The 18824-nt window shown below is 36.2% G+C and overlaps 1 protein-coding gene across 4 annotated transcripts in view; it reads right to left on the bottom strand.

Moving 5' to 3' along the window:
- LOC138709217 (uro-adherence factor A-like) overlaps positions 1–18824 on the bottom strand; it is a 1183483-nt gene that overhangs the window by 841022 nt on the left and 323637 nt on the right. For all 4 annotated transcript variants that reach the window (XM_069839807.1, XM_069839810.1, XM_069839808.1 and 1 more), the window contains exon 2: positions 3579–3627. The gene's annotated coding sequence lies outside the window, so the exon portion shown is untranslated. The remainder of the gene's footprint in view (positions 1–3578; positions 3628–18824) is intronic.

The raw sequence follows: 18824 nt of genomic DNA, 5'->3' as shown, positions 1-18824 counted from the left end.
TACTAGAACTGACAGAGCTGCGGAGGGACTTTTCGATCGCACTATAGTATCGTGTGAGATGGATTGCCTGTTGAGAAAAGGTGAGAAGTTCCGATCTATTTACAACAGATTTTATAATTCAGTTAAAAGTAACAGAAATATTGAATGTAATGGAATAAAAATACGTAGATGTAAGAAGGAATAAAATACCTTCATGCACGTTATCAGTAATTTTAAATATATGAGCAGATTTTGACGAACTGCATCACGTAAGCTTCAGATAACCGTGACATAGCAGTTATACAAGACGAACTGCTTCACACGTGTGACAGACAATGGGAGCAAACAACGCAACTAAGTACACAAACCGAAGCCACCTGCAAGAAACTGCTTTTGTTCTCATGTCTAGAGAGCACCGAAACAATCTGTCAGAAAATATTACATCATTTTAGCAGATTCTGGACTTTAAGATACTGCTGACGTGCCTACATGAACTTTTTTTAACAACCAACTAAAAGGTTTCAAATGAAATTTATAAACGATTTTCAATTTGTGCAATTTCTTTAAATCTTTATCTTCTTTCTTAGGGTAATTAGGTTAAATGTTCTAAAATCAGAACCATTTACAGCCAAACTAAATCCTAATCTATCACGGAGATAGTCAAATTGTAGATATGACATGGAACAGATCAGTAAAGTAACTATGAAAAAGACAATGGACTATTTCCGTGATAGAATGGAAGATTGTTTGGCTGTGAATGGTTTTTATTTTGAGTATGTTTCGTCAAGTTTGGTTAGTGAAAGTCTTTTGTTAGTTTTATGGCCTACTCGACATGATTTTACATACTTATTTGTCTCAAGTTTGAAATTCTTGAAACAACTTTACAAGACGCAGTTAAAAGACACGAAACGAGTGAATGGGTAAAATTTCTACGCATTCATGCGTAAAACTTAATGGAGATTCAGAATATGTAAATTTTAATACAGAGTGCCATTTAAAAAATAAAGTTTAGTGTCCCGCCCTGTATTCCTGAATAACTTTTTTCGAATACTCATATCATATTGTATGGTTTATCTCCGACAGCTTTTCTATAAAACTTCCTTTTTTTGTAAAATTTAAATTTAAAAAGTTATTAGCAATATTCCATACATATTGTTCACTCTGTATAATTTACTATACACCTAAAATAAAAATATAAAATTCATTTTTCAGATCGCACACAAAAAACATTTTGTATTCCCAAAATTAGGATATTTGATTTCATTTGTAAATGTACGGTTTTTGTAAATGTATGTAATTAACTTAGAGCAAATTTACATAAAAAAAATTAGGCCCACTAGAATAGCTAGTGTAATTACTTTTAATGTTAAATTTATATTTACGAAAGTCGGTAATTGGAAGCAACATGCTTACTAAAATACATACAGAATATTAGTAGACACTAGTTTATAATAACACTCTGTTATTATTACTTTCTTTCCAATGGAACCTTTCAAAGAATTTGCTTCTCTGTGAACTCGTCTATGCTTATTAAGATAAGCTTTACAAATAACGGCTGATAATTCTTCAATGAACAGACGGTTTACAACTAGTGACCTACAATCTTTAATAAAGGTTTTCACTACCTTTGCAATCAAGTGGCAGGAGAGAGCAAAAGCTGAACACTAAGATTGCAACGACGTCACTATTATGCGAGATTTAATTTGGATTGAATCGCAATTGTGTGCTTCTTCTTCGAAATAAGGATCGATTAATTTATTACCAAAATATAATTTTTTATTCCGTAATTCTTCAATAAATTCACTTGTAGGTATTAAATATGAACAACATCCGACCAATTACTAGGAGAAATCGTTGTAGACAGACAGAATAGAGAAAAACATTTTTTTCAATATCAGGAATGTCGAAAACGTGCATTATCACCGAAATATCCAAGTGGATTTTTTGCAACATAAAAATTTAACCTCCCTTTATATTAGGCCTCATTATTATGAAAAAGTAATAAAGAAAGAAACTTACAGATAAATTATATTCGAACAAACAAGTTTTAACATAGCCAAAATTTAAACGACTAGCCTACTCTGCTATAGACACTCTTTCATCTGCAAATAATAATAATAGTAATAATAATAATAATAATAATAATAACAACAACAACAACAACAATAATAATAATAATTAGAGACCGGATTTTTAAGGGAAAATTTCTCATCAAAAAGGACAAAAAAAGGAGAAGTTATAGCCAAAGAAAGGACTTGATAAAGGACTATATTACTCCCCAAAACACACTTCAGCACATTCATGGATACACATAGCATACACAATCTCACATTTATCTCTCCACAACATAAGAAAAGTGTTGTATTTGATATAATCAAAAAAGAACTTCAAAAAGAACTATACTACTCCTTCAAAGGGTGCTATTTTAATTGAAAACAACACTTCAGCACATTCATGGAAACACATAGCATACACAAGCTTATATTTATCGGTTCACAACATAAGGAAAGTGTTTTATTTTATCACATTCAGCATTTCAATATGTTTCAATATGATTCTGCCTCTTTGAATGCAGAATGTCTTTATAAACAGAAAATGAACGCTAAACGTCAACTGAAACCAGAGGTGAAAATTTTCTTTTTAACCTGAACTCTAAATCAGCACACTTTATTAGTTTTTCAATGTCTGGAATCAGATGAAGAACGATATTTATGTTCGCTTGCTCAGGAAAAAAAATATAGGAAAATTATCTAAATGTTTGCGATATTTTGCCAAAAAAAGGACCAAATTTAAGATATGTTTTTAAAAAGAAAAAAAAAAAGGGAATATGGACTAAAAAGGAGGGTAAAAAGGAAAGTCAAAACCACATAATTTAGTCGGTAGAAGATAGTTTTGAACATCGTAATTAAATAATTTCATGTTTCGTATTGAAATAAAAAAAAAAGGATTCCATTTAAAATCCGGTGTCTAATAATAATAATAATAATAATAATAATAATAATAATAATAATAATAATAATAATAATAATAATAATAATAATAATAATAATAATGATAATAGTAATAATATCTTATCTGCTACAGTATGTAGTTAATCGGCGATGTATGCAATGGAGGGGGTAAAAGAACTGGCCAGCCTACCCCATTATCTCTTGGTCTCATTGCCTCATAAGTGATGCCTTCTTGGCATCACTTTTGAGATTCAGACCTGTCTTTGGACAGTTTAAACAACAGCAACGTATCTTTTGAAAGACGGTGTCAAAATTTCTGGCCATAGTGTACATAAAAGACTTTTAGCTGAGTGCATTGCAGTTCTGTATAAGCGAGTGGAATTGTCAGGTCAGAATGAAAGTGGATTGTGCTTCATTTCGTATGCGAGTTGCGGAAAAAAAGCAAACAAGCAAAAACAAAAACAAGGGAGAAATAAGTACATTCACACCGAAGCTCAAAATTTGATAATCCTAATCAAATTACATCATAACCATTCTAGACGTATTATAGAACTCGTTTCTATGGTTTTGAAAGGGAAACCATGCAGCAACAAAAGTAAGACAAGCCAACAGGTAGAATAAGAACAGACGGACTGGCGTCAATCATACCTTTCACTTGGTGCAGAGTTGACCCTCTACCTGTGCTTTACACCACAGCCTGTAACACAAGAACACACAGCGTAAGCAATGCTGACTTGGCACTTCGAGCGTTCACTATATTATGATCTGAAACAAGGGAGTCACTGTTCGTAGTCAGTACTAATTATGGCTACCGACGAAGAACAGAGGAGACGAAGAATATGTCCCATAAAAATTAAATTATTGGCGCGACAGCCCATAAAGGACCAAGGCCGACCAGCTGCATTTAGCCTCATGTCCACAAGTCTCAACCAGAGTGAAGGATTAAGCAATCAGAACTGAGGTACCATGTGGTTTACGTAACGGGACTTCTCTATCTAACGCAGCTCTCCATATTCCTGAACTCATTTCGTCAGCATATCACCTTCATATCATTCAGATGCTAGATAACTACAAGAATTGATAAATCCTCGTAAAATAACCCACTAAAAAGACTTCATTGTTTATTATAATGTAATAGTGAGATGTGAAAATAGAGTATTTTAGTGTACATAATGTAAACGACTGTCAGATATTGACTATTTTCAAAAGCCGTTTGTCAGAAAGACTACTTTTCGTCTCTAGAATATGATGTTTCTCAAATATTAGTTTTGTAGAATATTTATTTTTAATATATACATTTTCCTTCATTATATTAATCATTCCTTCGATCCAAATTCTCTTATTTAATACTAAATTATATTTGTTTAACTCTTTAGAATTAAACTTACGTGTAACTAAACACATCTATATTTTGCTCGTATTAATATTATTATTATTATTATTATTATTATTATTATTATTATGATTATTATTATTATTATTATTATTATTATAGCTCGGATGTTTAGGCATTTATTTTGGTTAAAATAGGCAGGCATATAGGCACTAAAAATAGTGAACAGACATTTATAATTCATGCAAACAGACAAAAAATAGACAAATACTTAATAAACTATCCCGTACGGTACTCACTTCCCTTGGTTACATGTCACAAGATGCTTTCTTTTTTAAGTTGTCAACTGTCATAATGAGCCAGCCGACTGTGAGAGAGAACGTTTTTCATTGTGGAAAAAAGATTTTTCTGCGTCTACTGAAGTGACTGGAGCAAACTTAAAACAACTTATTTCAGAAGAACTGTCACTACTTTTTTTCAGAGATCGGGAAAAACCGACTGTGTACTATCCGAAAAAGAGGGATGTGAGAAGGGCTTAGAGACTTCAAAGTACGCGTGACTTGTGCGTGCAAGCGACAACAGTAACGGGACCTGGAGACTTGCTTCTAATACTTCCCTCAACCCCTTTCTTTCACTGGTAAATCACGAAGCGACCTGAGCATTGAGGGTTATACTGTTCAAACATTTTTGTTAAGTGACATAAAAGATGGAATAGGTAAGGAGAAAAGTTTACGACTTATGTATTGCTGGAAAATAAGATTATCAGCAAATATTTGTGTGAGGTGAATTTATATTTTTAATTTGTACAACCGTTCTTTTTTGTTTTTTGATATAATTTATGTGTGATTTATTTTAAATGCATTAAAAATATAGAAAGTGTACAATAACGACATAAAAAAGCTACAAAAATGGCATTTAACCTTCAAATAGGCAACTGGAGCTAAAATAAGCAAAAACGCCAAACTAAAAATTGGGCCTATCGTCCCCAAATGTGTCAAAACGTGTTTACCTCTAATAGGTCTTTCATACATACACTCAGTTTAAAAAAGGCATTTTGCCTACCACTACCACTACCACTACCACTACCACTACTACTACTTACATTGCTTTCTGCATTAATGTCCATTTATATTTGCTTTGTATTTTTATACTAATTGAGTGCAATTGAGGGCCTTATGGCCTTAACTCTACCAGTACCAGTAAAAAGAAAATCAATATGAACAAATAAGTTAAAATGTAGGAAACGTCATCGTAGCATCAATCTTAATCACTACAACGCATTTTCAACAGTCTCCAAGGCGAAGTTTTGAATCATCACCAGAACGTCAACAGCAGAACAAACGAGATGCAAATGTTCTCTCACAGTAGACCTACCTATGCCAAGCACCAACATGTAACGGCAATATAGTCTATGAACAACTGAACTTACTGTATCTCCGTACGCTCGGGAACAGAATACGGTCCTTATGGATTACCATCATGATGTACAGGGACATCATTCTATTTTTACTAACATTTCTAATATTAACCTGGTATACCTTTGGATTAACGGTTGAGAATCGGAAACACTCTTTACTACCCCCTTCCACGACTGGAGTTCGATTATACTGGCGTAAAATACAAACAGATCACTTTACTAGGTATGGGAGGGAAGAAAAGTAGTTGATCCATTTACGTAAACTAGGAAATATCACACTTTTGAGTTTGATAATTTTCATTAGATTTTTGTTCAATCAAAATACAATGCTGTATTAACAATAAGTGTTTTTACTCACGAATTGAGCTGTCCATTCGGACGTATTCATTATGCAGAATATTTTATACTGTCTACAGCACATTAGCATACAATATAGAGAATGAAGTTAAATTGAAAAATAATTATAATATGGATATTTAAACATTTTTTAAAATGGTGGCCGTTTACTTCGATACAGGCTTCAGTTATTTTGTGCATATTATCGCACTATAGACTATTGTACCTAATTTAAATTGCAAGTTTTGTCCTTCGTACTAGTAACTCATGTTACGTACTGTAAATTCAATCTTCACTTCTGCCCGATCCGAAAACATAAAATTACTCAGACATGCTATCTACTGTCCGTCCGAGTGGTTTTGTCGCAGGGTCGTAGAAATGGGGGGGGGAAAATCACGTGACAGTTAATTACTTAACGAGGCCCTTTTATTTAAGTTATTTTAAACAGTTGTATAATATTACGTAGACGTCCAATTCCTAACAGATAGGCTATTAATGTTTTCACAAATGAGCTAAGACAGCCCAGCCACTAGCCTTTACAGAGGGGCGAGCAGAAGCGGGTGGGGAAAACCGGGATGCAACGTAGGCAAACGGACGACAGTACCTGTGCGAAAATATGAATCAATATTGAAAGTTCTTTCGTCACTGGAAAACGCGAACATACTTCTGGAACATACTATACTCACTGGTAACTCAGTACTGTTTATTATGACCATAAGGCTACTTTGACTGTGTGTGGAGGACGGTTGGAAGTCTACTAGTAGAGGGATTGGAAGTGAAGTGCATTAAAAAACTCAGGCACAATAATAATTGAAGTAAAACTGAATTATGTTCCTGTAGTACATTTCGAAAACCAACAACTCCCTTGGTTCGAACTCGGTTTCTTAAGCAGCATGAATGCTGTGTGGCGCAGAGAGATGCAGAGTCTGACATTTCTTAATTACCAGAAGAGGAGGCCTGTGATGAAGATGTCCTGCTTGTGCAACAGACAACTGTTGGATAACACATCGCTCTCTCCATCTTCTTTTCATATTCACGTGACATTTGAATTCCTGTTCTGGCATTAATGCATGTCCCGAGAGACGAGTTCGTCTTCCTGCTTCACAAGGTGGATTTGTGCTTCTTTTCTCTCGTGCATTTGCATAGTTATTGAAATTCTGGGCTGCCCGCAGAAGCCCTTTTGACTAGAGTAAGGAGACTCATGAATTATAATTGATCCGTCATCTTCCTTAGCTATTTGTAAAACTCGAGCATAAACCCTCATGAGATGATCAGAATTCTGAAACAATACTCATACTAGCAGGAGAAGAAAGAGTGGATCCGGCAAACATCACTGTGAATTCATTCACAATATAAATTTTCATTTAACGATATGAGATTGGAGACAGATGATGACAAGAGTTGTGATGGAGATGAAGTTTTGTAACCACGACCTACTGCTACTGTGCTAAATCGTAAAAGTTATCTCGAAATTTGCACGGAAATATAGGCTGTGACTTCCACAATTCCAAATAAGTACTTCTAGCCATGCCCTCTTGCTGTCACTCCCTTCGCGGAGTGAACGATTTCCCCATGTAGGCCCTACGAGTCAGTACATCAGGGAGTGATGCTTATAAAAAATATTTTCCTACATATAGGCCTATAGAGGATTCCACATAGTATTGAACATATGGAGGCTGTTCCACCAACTATTTATGCCTTTTTCTTGAGAACTGGGAATCAAATAGTCTCATTTAATTCATAGAACATAATTTCATTGAGAACTACATCCATTTCGCGTGCTAAAATTGTATTATGCCTACACCTCTAAAATTGCCATATATTTAATTTACGAATAACGGGGTAACAGCTAAATTCATGGAATAGTCTTCTGTTCTCTTGCCGAACATCTCCGGCATCTCCGCTGAAAAACTTAACAGACAAGTAGGGGCGGTACAGTTAAGGCTAAAATTTTACACTTTTAAAACACGTACCACAACATTGTCTGCGCTTATTTTAAGAAGTATATGAAATTTAATTATCAGCAAAACAACAAAGGCATTAGGTATGTAACTTTGGTTCTTATTTGATTGTAGTGTGAAGTTAATAACGGAATTTATATTATAAGCACTTCTTAACATTTTTAATAATGGAAAACGTGTGCTGCACATAATCTTAATTTTTTATTATAAGCGCTCCGTAACATTTAATAACGGAAAACGTGTGCTGTAAATAATCTTAAATTTGTATTAAGTTATAAGCATTTCTTAACTCAATAAAATAACATTATCATCATTATTATTATTATTATTACTATTATCATTATTGCTATTATTATTAGTAGTATATTATTATTATTATTATTATTATTATTATTATTATTATTTGTAATAATTATTTTTGTTTTATGTTTTATGTCTTTGTTATATTTGTGCTGAACTGTAATTGGCCACTGGCTGTTGTACAGCACATTAAATATAAATAAATAAAAATAAAAAATAAATAAAATAAATTACACTGAATAACAAAATAACACTTTCGGTGGATATCTTGGTATCCAACAAGCGTTCTAAGACAACTGGAACATGGTGATTCCGAATATATAAACCATTTGTATCTATTACCCACCGTTCTTGAGATATACATCAACCATTATGTTTAAGAACTCACAGACAGGAATTTCAGTAGAGCATTTATTGCTACATGGAGTAATAATGAACTTGGCTTTAGCTAAGAAAACGATGCAAATGTGTCACATGGCACATAATTATAATAATAACATAGTTGAAGGCATAATACACATGTAAAATACATATGTACATATATAGAATATACTTCATTTGTGCTGAGCATTTGTCATGTCGCACTCAAGCGTCCAGCAGTAGTCAGCCAACATCGCTGCACGTCCCTCGACCCTGATAGCGTGACTCCATCACCGAGATGTCTTAATGAAAATATTCATCTTGTTCGTCGCTGACTAAACCTAGGTTCTCGGGGAAGAAATCAAGATGTGAGTCGAGGAGATGCATTTTGAGGGACGTGTTGCAACCTAGCTGTCTGTACGCACTGATGCACTTATGCACAACATTCACATAGTCAGTCGATTTATTATTTGCAAGGAAATTGGCTACGATTGACTTCAATGCCACCCGTGCATCTCTTTGAGTATCATCCAGTAAGTCTTGGAAGTGGCTGTCAGCAATGATCTTCCTTATTTGTGGACCTATGAACACACCTTCTTTCACTTTCGCGTCACTCAACTTCGGAAACTTGTTACACAAGCACCCAAAAGCATCTGAGTCATTGTCTAGTGCCTTCATGAAAGTCTTCGTGAGCTCCAGCTTTATATGAAGCTGTGGCATAATAACTTTGTCATGCTCAACCAATAGCACACGAAGGACGATTTTATTTCCTGTCTGCATTCTATCTCTGACTGGCCAATTTTTCTTTATATAGTGGTTCTTTCTGTCTCTGCTGTCCCACACGCAGATGAAGTAGCAGTACTTGGTGTACCCTGTCTGCATTCCCATGAGAATTGTGATAATTTCTAAATCACCACAGATACGCCAATTGTACTTGCGATAGCGTATTTTTTTAAGAAGTAGAGATATGGTATCGTACGTCCCTTTCAGGTGCGTAGAATATGCAACCGGTATTGAAGCATTTCTGTTTCCATTGTGTAATAATACTGCCTTCAAACTTGTCCTATATGAGTCTATGAACAGTCGCCATGCTTCAATGCTGTGTTCCACCCCGAGACTTGACATAAAACCTTGAATGTCCGCGGAGTAGCAAATAGTGTCACTCATTGCAAAGAACTTCACAAGTTCTTTGTGTCTGTGCCGAAACTGTGAATTCATTGTGCAAGGAAATTAAATTCTTTAAGACGTACCGAGCAGTTCAGCTTGACCTTTCGTTAGTGCCAGGTCCCGTATGAGTTCGCATGATCCCGTATGAGTTTAACATTATTCATCAAATGAATATCTTCTCCAGGTTGGTAGTAATCAGAGTCTGAGTCGTTGGCAGGAGATGAAAGAGAACATTCTTCTTGCGTTTCTTCAATAACTGTGTATTCTGCAGATGCTGTTGCAATTGGAAAAGTGACGGGATCATATAGAATTGGTTTAGAAACTGAAGAAACGTCAGGTTACTTTACAGATGCACGAGTTTTGGAGGAGAAGTGACGTTTGCCAAACAGAAATAACAGTCTGTGATGTGGGTGCTTCATTCACGCCATATCCTTATACCAGATGGTTGTTCTTCTTTTCCTTACTTAACCAACTGCGCAAGTTGCATGCACAGGTCGAACAGATGAATTGTGGTGCCTACGACTTTACTACTATCCACCTTCGAATCAAAGTATAGTTCATATGCTTTCTTCGCAAACGGCGTAAAAGTCTTCCGATGCGATTTGTCTATTACATAGCCGCACACGTAGCAAAACACTTCTGGTGAATTTCTACAACCTATGGGTGCCGTAATATCCACCATCCACTGTCATTGTCAATGAAAATAAGTAAAAAAGATACAAATGAAAGTATATTAATGCAACAGAACACAAACGACGAAATTTTCAGCACTGCATTAAGAATAACGAAAAAGACAAAGAAATTCGACTGCGTTCCATGTAAAAATCAAATTTCGTCGGTAACTTCAAAACCTGACGTGATAGAGCAAAACAGTTTTCAGATTTGAAATCAGCATGAAAAACTACATTAGAAACAGTAAACATCACTTCAGATATCTACCACTTGTTTATCAGTGTTATTATTCAAATACTTTGAGTGTACTATAAACAGTAACATGAGCTGCTGCCAAGAAGTCAAAAGGAGAATAGCAATGGCAAAGGAAGCTTTTAATAGAAAAAGGACCTCTGGAGAAAGAACTAAGGAAGAGACTAGTGAAGTGCTTTGTGCGGTATGTAGCATTGTATGGGGCAGAAACATGGACATTATGACGAAGTGAAGAGAAGCGAATAGAAGCATTTGAAATGTGGATATGGAGAAGGATGGAGCGTGTGAAATGGACAGAGTAAGAAACGAAGCTGTATTGGAAAAAGTGGATGAAGAAAGAATGATGCTGAAACTGATCAGAAAGAGGAAAAGAAGTTGGCTGGGTCACGATTGAGAAGAAACTGCCTTCTGAAGGATGCACTGGAAGGAATGGTGAACGGGAGGAGAGTTTGGGGCAGAAAAAGATATCAGATGATAGACGACATTAAGGTATATGGATCAGTTTTTGTTAAGGAATCCATGGGCTGCGACAGTTTCTTTCAGAGCAAGAGGGGTTTATGTCATTACATTGTTCAATCTTACAGGAAGGGACTGAAGTAATTAGTTACGTGAAAAGTGAATAAACAAATCATTAATGTTACAGGTACAATTTATTGACCCAAACATACAGAAAAACACAAAGAAAACAAACCGAATGAAAAGGAAAAACACCCACTTCAGTGTTAAATTAGCAATATGGATCCATTGTTTTACTGTCTCATCACTACAACTGCTGGAACACATGTCCATTGACTACCAGACAAGCATTGCATCGACGTGCCATTCTTTGTCGTACCCTAGCAAAGACGCCAAGCATATTCCTGATTTCATCTACTGCGCAGACAATGCGTGTTACAAGATCTTCTTCAGAGTCACCAAGGTTTTCATAAACCACAGGTAGTAATCAAATTGCGTTAATGCATGATACAGAGCTCAGGGAATACACAAACCGTGTCGAAGAATGATACTGCTCTGACGGGGTAAACAAATTTGTGGTAGGGTTAAACCCTTCTTGCATTGAAACGAAGCGTCTGAGCCTATGGGTTCCTTAACGAAAAGTGTTTGAAAGAAGATTATCTATCCGATCCCAAAGTTTGTCGGTCTAATTTAGAAACACTCTGTATATCATACAAAAAGAAAAGCGAAGCATAGTATGAATCAAGCCTTCGACTCCGAGCATGCGCAGCATGGCATTCTTTGACTTTAAAAATATCGAAATCGTTCGACTATTATGTTCCCCATAAGTAGCCTACGTGTAGTTCACACAAAGATTTGTGTGTAGCATGTCGTATCGTAATTGACACGGTTCGATTTTCCATGCGTTTACGCATGAAATCTGGGGAGAATATTGAAAGAATCAAGTTGAAAACGATATATATATCGTACTTGCCGTCATTTTTAGCTTAAAAGGTCACCCAACGAAATTTTATTCGCAGCCTCCTAGAACAATCAGCTGCTCGCTACATGTTACTGTTGAAGGAAATAAAGCAAAAGATACTCACCGGCGATGGGTAGCTTCAATTAACGCATCCACTCTCATTTTTAGTGAAAAAAAAAGCATGGAAAATTGAATGCGTTTTGTTCTCTCTTGCATGCATTGCTTGAATGCTTAAAGTTGAAAGTAAAGTTGAACTGTGTAGATGCATCTTTATTGTGCCGTACTTGCACCCCTTTTCCTTACACGTGGTGTAATTATAGAAATGGGACGCTTAATTGTGTTCCAAATTTGCAGTGCAAAGCTGAGGCCTTGAAAGCACACAGCTCTCCAATGGCTGAAATTTATTACTATTACCCTGCAACTATGTGAAAGAAAGAAAGTGACAAGGAATTTCAGTAAATCCCTATGCTTGCGTGTAACGTCTATAGTATTAGGATAAATATATACAATATATACCATTTGCTGTAAGTTTTAAATGTGTCTAATGAACGGAATGAAATAAGCTATAAATTTATGGGTTCGGGTAAAGGAGCAAAGTCATTTTTGTGCAAATGAAGTTTTCTTCCAGACACGAATACACAAGTTAAATTCTACAATTGAGTGTGCAAAAAAAAAAAAGAATGTTATTGTTTGTGTAGAAAATGATATGCAATAAGGAGACGGCCTCCAGATATAGAAGGTAAAAGAAAAGGTAAAGGTAAAGGTAAAGGTATCTCCGTCACACGCCATAAGGTACTCAATTTTATAGGAGGCTGAGTGAACCTCGGGGCTGTTCTGGAATTTTGGCAACGAAAAAAATCCCGTCACCACTTGGGATGGAACCCCGGATCTTCCAGTCCGTAGCCAGCTGCTCTACCAACTGAGCTACCCGGCCGCCAGACATGGAGGGTAGCTGCGAATATATTGAATAAGCAGTCGCGGACAATTGATGAGGGGTGGTCCTCCAGCTTGGGGGTTGGTGAAGAGCTAACAACCCATCACTGTAAAAAAAAAAACAGCTTGTTACGAAACCTTACAATAAGCCTCGGAATGGAACTGATTTTCTGGTACGACCACAGCAGTGTTAGTTGGGAGACCGGAGGGAAAAATACCTTTGGGGAGGCCGAGACGTAGTTGGGAGGATATTAAAATAGATTTGAGGGAGGTGGGATATGATTGTAGAGACTGGATTAATCTTGCTCAGGATAGGGACCGATAAGTTTTCACCCGAGTTATGTACTTTACTTCCTCAATACACAATCGATTCACGGACAGATGCGAGGTTTTACCCAGGCGCGTTTCAATGATAGTTTTGAGCGTATTTGTAAGGATATGGGTAGGCAGCCAGCGTCACAATTTCCAACACTGGAATCTTCAACAGCCTCCAGCGCATAAAAATCTAAGTGGAAATCTAGGAAAGCTGAAATATAATAAAATAATTATTTATTTTACCTAGCGATGTTAATGCAGAGGAACTACACACGATTCTTGTTTCAGTGTGCCCACCAGCCCCACTGTCTTGTCTCCTCGCGTTGGTGTCGGGGATCGAGACGAGACCAGATTCCTGGAAACAGACGCTCGGTCCATTTTCTTAATTGGCGTGACCTTCCTTGATCTCGTAGAAAGTAAATGTCGCTTTCCTCTGCATCACTCATTACAGCTCAGATGACCACTAAGGTCTTGGAAAAGGTCACACAAGTTCTTGCTTCATCTCCCGCGAAAGTACTTAGTAGTTAAACTTTTCTTCATCCTATAGGTCTGAAAGAGGCGACTTCGAGCAAGAGGAATAACACAACAGTCAGAGAGGAATATCGCAACACATTAACTAGACACTCGTAATCCACAAGTTTAACAACAATCTCTTCATTGGTCTTCGTCGGTTTCCTCTGCTTCTGATTTTGATATATTTCAAATCATTTTACTCATTTGTTCTTGTCATTCGGTCCACAAGTTGTATCATGGCATGGTCTTGATTAGAGGTGGAGACGGTTCAAGCTCACATGCCACTGCACCAGTGATGAATTTCCAGACTTTCTTAAAACTAAAAAATATAATTTATACAATACAGTATTAGATTTTAATTTCATACTTTTCAGTAACTAAAATAAATTCTATTATGTAGATCTTCAGGTAGTTTCCTTAATATGAATAGTTTCAAGGCAAAAATTGTTCCGGGGCCGGGTATCAATCCCGGGACCTCTGGTTGAACGTACTAGCGCTCTACAAACTTAGCTACCCAGGAACTCCACACGATACTGTCTCAATTTTTCCATTTATATCCACACAACTCGAATGGGCTGACAAGACGCCAGAGACCCACATCGAGTGCACACATCTCTGTGTGACTTGGAATTGTGGTTTTCTGTTAACGGAACAATTTTTCCCTTGAAATTAATCAAGTCTGGTTCACTGGAGCTTTACCTGAAAAAGTAAGACTTGCATAATATATCGTCTGTTTCTTGGTAAAAGTGGCCAAGTCACATTGAAGGCTTCTAAGCATTATGAAAATTTAAGACATAATTTTATATAAAAACTAATAATATAGCACATTTAGCTCCAAAATAACTTATTACTAACATCTAAAGAAGTACAGTTATCATTAAACCTTTAAACGCCTTTTCCCAACAATTTTCCATTTTGAAGTTCGTCTCTTTTACCAACAAACCAAATATCTTATACGTTACTGGAGGTACGTTAACAGAAAACCACAATTCCAAGTCACACAGAGTTGTGTCCACTCGATGTTGGTTTCTGGCGTCTTGTCAGCCCATTCGAATTGTGTGGATATAAAGGGAATAATTGAGACAGTGTCGGGTGGAGTTCCTGGGTAGCTAAGTTTGTAGAGCGCTATTATGTTCAACCAGAGGTCCCGGGATCGATACCCGGTCCCGGAACAATTTTTCCCTTGAAATTATTCAAGTCTGCTTCACAGGAAGCTTTACCTGAAAAACTAGACTTGCATAGCTTCCTTGATAGTTGATGGTGTACTGACCGATGTTGACTGGTTAAAAATATAAACCATCTGAATTTTCAGTCTTGATTGTTTTAGTTAAGAAATCAGATGTGCATATGAAATGACTCTGGACTACACGTAATTAGCTTAAAAAAACTGTGCTGTAGCACTACCGTTTATTCGCCGACCTTTTTTTTTATGCAAGAGAAAGTACAATTTTTTGGGTTCAAGAAAAATAATCGTCTTTATTCGCTGATCAAATGCATTCCTCATTCTAATTTCGTTTCAACAACATCTACTAAGCTAGTCAAAGTGTTTGGTCCAGGGATAATTATTTGGAATACATTGCATAACCATCTTCTCCGATCTTCACTTGTTTCTCTTCTCCGTTTGTTCGACGCTCGACACAGCACGGTCACTAATCCTGGAGCAGTTTGCTTACTTGTTTTCTAGGGTTTAGCGGCTGATTTTTATTGGAGTTGTTTTTAATGTTTTGTTTAGCAAATATAAATATTTCAGTGTACTGTGGCAAAACAAGAAACGTCGTTTATTATTATTTTTAAGAAAAGTATTAAGGAGTCAATCGAAAGTGCATCCGTTGCATTTAACGGAGAAAATTCTCAACTGGCTTTAAGTGAAAGTTAAAGCTGCACCGGTAGTTCCATCCGTGTTATCTTCTTCTAGTGCGCTTAATAGTGAGCCAATGGATAAAAGGGGTTGGACGCGAAATAAATATAAAAAACATAGACACTAAATATGATTGATTGTGTTCCGATCATACTCAAGGTGTTGTTCTTTTTTTTGTAAACTGTGCCAAATGCATTTAAAAAATGACATCGAAGATCTTCAAAAAAACAAATGGGGTAGGCCTATTCATATCAGCGCCCTTTAAAGGCTTTAGAAAAGCTACTGGAAGACGCATTCGTCTAATTTAAACACCGAGTAATTACTAGTCCTGCGTTTGGTTACTTTGAGTACAAGTTAGGTAAACATGGATTGTAGGCTTACTAGCTTCGCTTGGAACGGAGAGCTCTGACTCGTCTCCCCGCTCCATTTCGTGCTTTTACATCTGTTTATTCCTATAGGCACTGAACAATAGGAATAGTGCTCGCGTATAAAATATCCTACTGTCACGTGGATTTAATAACGAACTAAATATTTATCTAAAGCCACCTTATATACAACATATGATTATTCTCACAATAAGTAAAACGCATCTAGATTCTAGATAGGCCTACTTTTTTGTTTCACAATACACTTTTCATCCAAGAAGTAAAAACTAATGTTCATTATTTTTCTCCCATTTACAGAGTTTTGAACATTTAAATTGAACTTTTAAAAATAAATAGATGTATTTTGTCAAAGTGGAAATGAGTTTAGAAGTAAATACTAAGAAGTTCATAATATTGAACATAATAGTAAACATGATATACATTAACTGTATATACTGTATAAATACAATATATACAATTAATTCAACAAAATCAGCTCCGTTACGGTAAACAAAAATATATATTCTGAGATTATGAAATTCATATCTTTTACCATAACCGTCAGTAAACATTTGTTTAAGCTAAGAAAATGTTCTCCCTACGTCACAAGACGTTACAGTGACATAATTATAATAACAAAAATCAATATACAAATTAACAATAGTTACATTTTACAGAATATATACAACATATACACATCAAAATGAAATACAATATAACATTGATTGATAAATAAGATAACCTTAACACAAAAGTCTGAATAAAAATGCACCTTACTCAGCATTAGAATCAGATCACAATGTAGTCGTAACTTGGTGTTTTGCATAAACAACATAAACAACATTAACGATGGAGCGCCTGTATTGTACTATGATTCATAGTCTATGCATACCTGCTTACAATACTACCCTGCTTATGCATCCTTACGCTGTATTCCGAATCTCAGCGCTGAGCAATCTGATGGCATCACGGTGTTCCGAATTTCAACGATGATGTCACTGATGCTCCACCGGTGTTCCATCAGCTTGCAGAGGTGGTGGCAGTCTCCACCAGCCGCCATCAGTGAATCTGATTGGTCCTTGTATAGGGCGGGAATTAGCAGACGAATGACATCGTGCACTGTTGTGTCATGGAGTCATGGCGGTGTGTTCTGCTTTGGTTCTGCTGTATTGTTTGTAATGAGCACAACGTAAAAACAATATGTTACTGGCTTATGAATGAACATGTCAACGGACCAGTTATTACTACCGGTTCAAGAAATAAATTGTTTATGCTCTCTTTCTTTGAACGAGATGACAATACGGAAATTTCACAAAATCTTGTAGTGTAGCACAGACAACAACTTGTATAGCCGCCATGACAGCCATCGAACCTTCCAGCAGTTTTGTTCCTATTTCGCTGCAGCGTGACGTCATTGTTGTCCACCGGTCCGGTGAGATTCGCAATACGCTGGGATCCTTAGACACGTTATGCATCGACGTGACGTAATAGATGTACCAGAAGAAACTACTCGATCCTCTGTAGGCTACGTTTGGAAACAAAAATGCGCTGCCTGTTCATTACCAATCGATAGGGCTATCTTTAAAATATAAGAAACAATATATAACTCACTTTACCAAAAAATGTCACTTAGTGCCTTTTAATTATCACCGATTCATACACATTGGCGATATTATTAACGCAAAAATTTATTATACTACAAAGTGTCCACGTTAAGTTAACGGAAGCAGGTACAGAAAAACATTCACTACCTTGCATTGTAATGTAAACAGATGAGTCTACTCTTCACAATTTCTGAGTACGTCGAAAATACATCTGAAGAGTTACAGTCGTCAGCACAATTACCACTACCACCATCATCATAAATCCACGACGGCTGAATTTGTAGCTATTATAGGAAGGCTACTACAGGCCAAGCAAAGCAGAGGATTAAATGAAGACGTAGGAACATAAGTTGTCGGCTTTAATTGCACACACACGTTAAGTGACCTCAAGAGACAAAGTCGGAGGATTGTGGGTTGACAATTCCAACACTGGAGCGAAGCCCAGTTATCCGGTCATAGGAGGGTCACGGGACAGTCTCTCGTGGGGATCTGCTTTTAGAGAAATTGTATGATATTTGTAGAGCATGAAACGAATATAAGATTTCTCAGACAATTACGATTTCACTTGCAATAATTCTTATTCTACCATTGCTTCATTACTGTCACAACGTCTTGCCACCGAATTTTAGTCTCTGAAATTCTAAAAGCTGACACTTCTGCGAATTGTGCAGGGCTGTGATATTACATCATTATAATATCATCTCAACACTACCACCAGACCGTCGTCGTCGTCATCATCATCATCTATACAGATCAATTCATCATTGACCTCTCGTTGTGATTCATTGTTTCTAGTTTAAAATCTAAAACTATATACAGTAGACGAATCGTTAAAAGTGTTAAAATTTAAAACAGGTTATGTACCTTTTTCTTTTGCCTGCCTATTAATATAAATGTTATAAATGCCTAAACATAGGGTTCTGATAATCATATTTATATACAGCTCAGTAATTACCATTATATTCCAGGCACACAAGCGTTCGATCCTGGAAGAAAGTTTGAGACTGAAGCTGTAGAACAGATGTTCTTCCAAGTATTTTTTTTTATTTATTTTATTGGGTTATTTTACGACGCTGTATCAATATCTAGGT

Source organism: Periplaneta americana, chromosome 11 (assembly GCF_040183065.1).
Source record: "Periplaneta americana isolate PAMFEO1 chromosome 11, P.americana_PAMFEO1_priV1, whole genome shotgun sequence".
NCBI lineage: Eukaryota > Metazoa > Arthropoda > Insecta > Blattodea > Blattidae > Periplaneta > Periplaneta americana.
The sequence above is the reverse complement of the archived record's forward strand: the minus strand, read 5'-3'. Positions and strand labels throughout refer to the sequence as shown.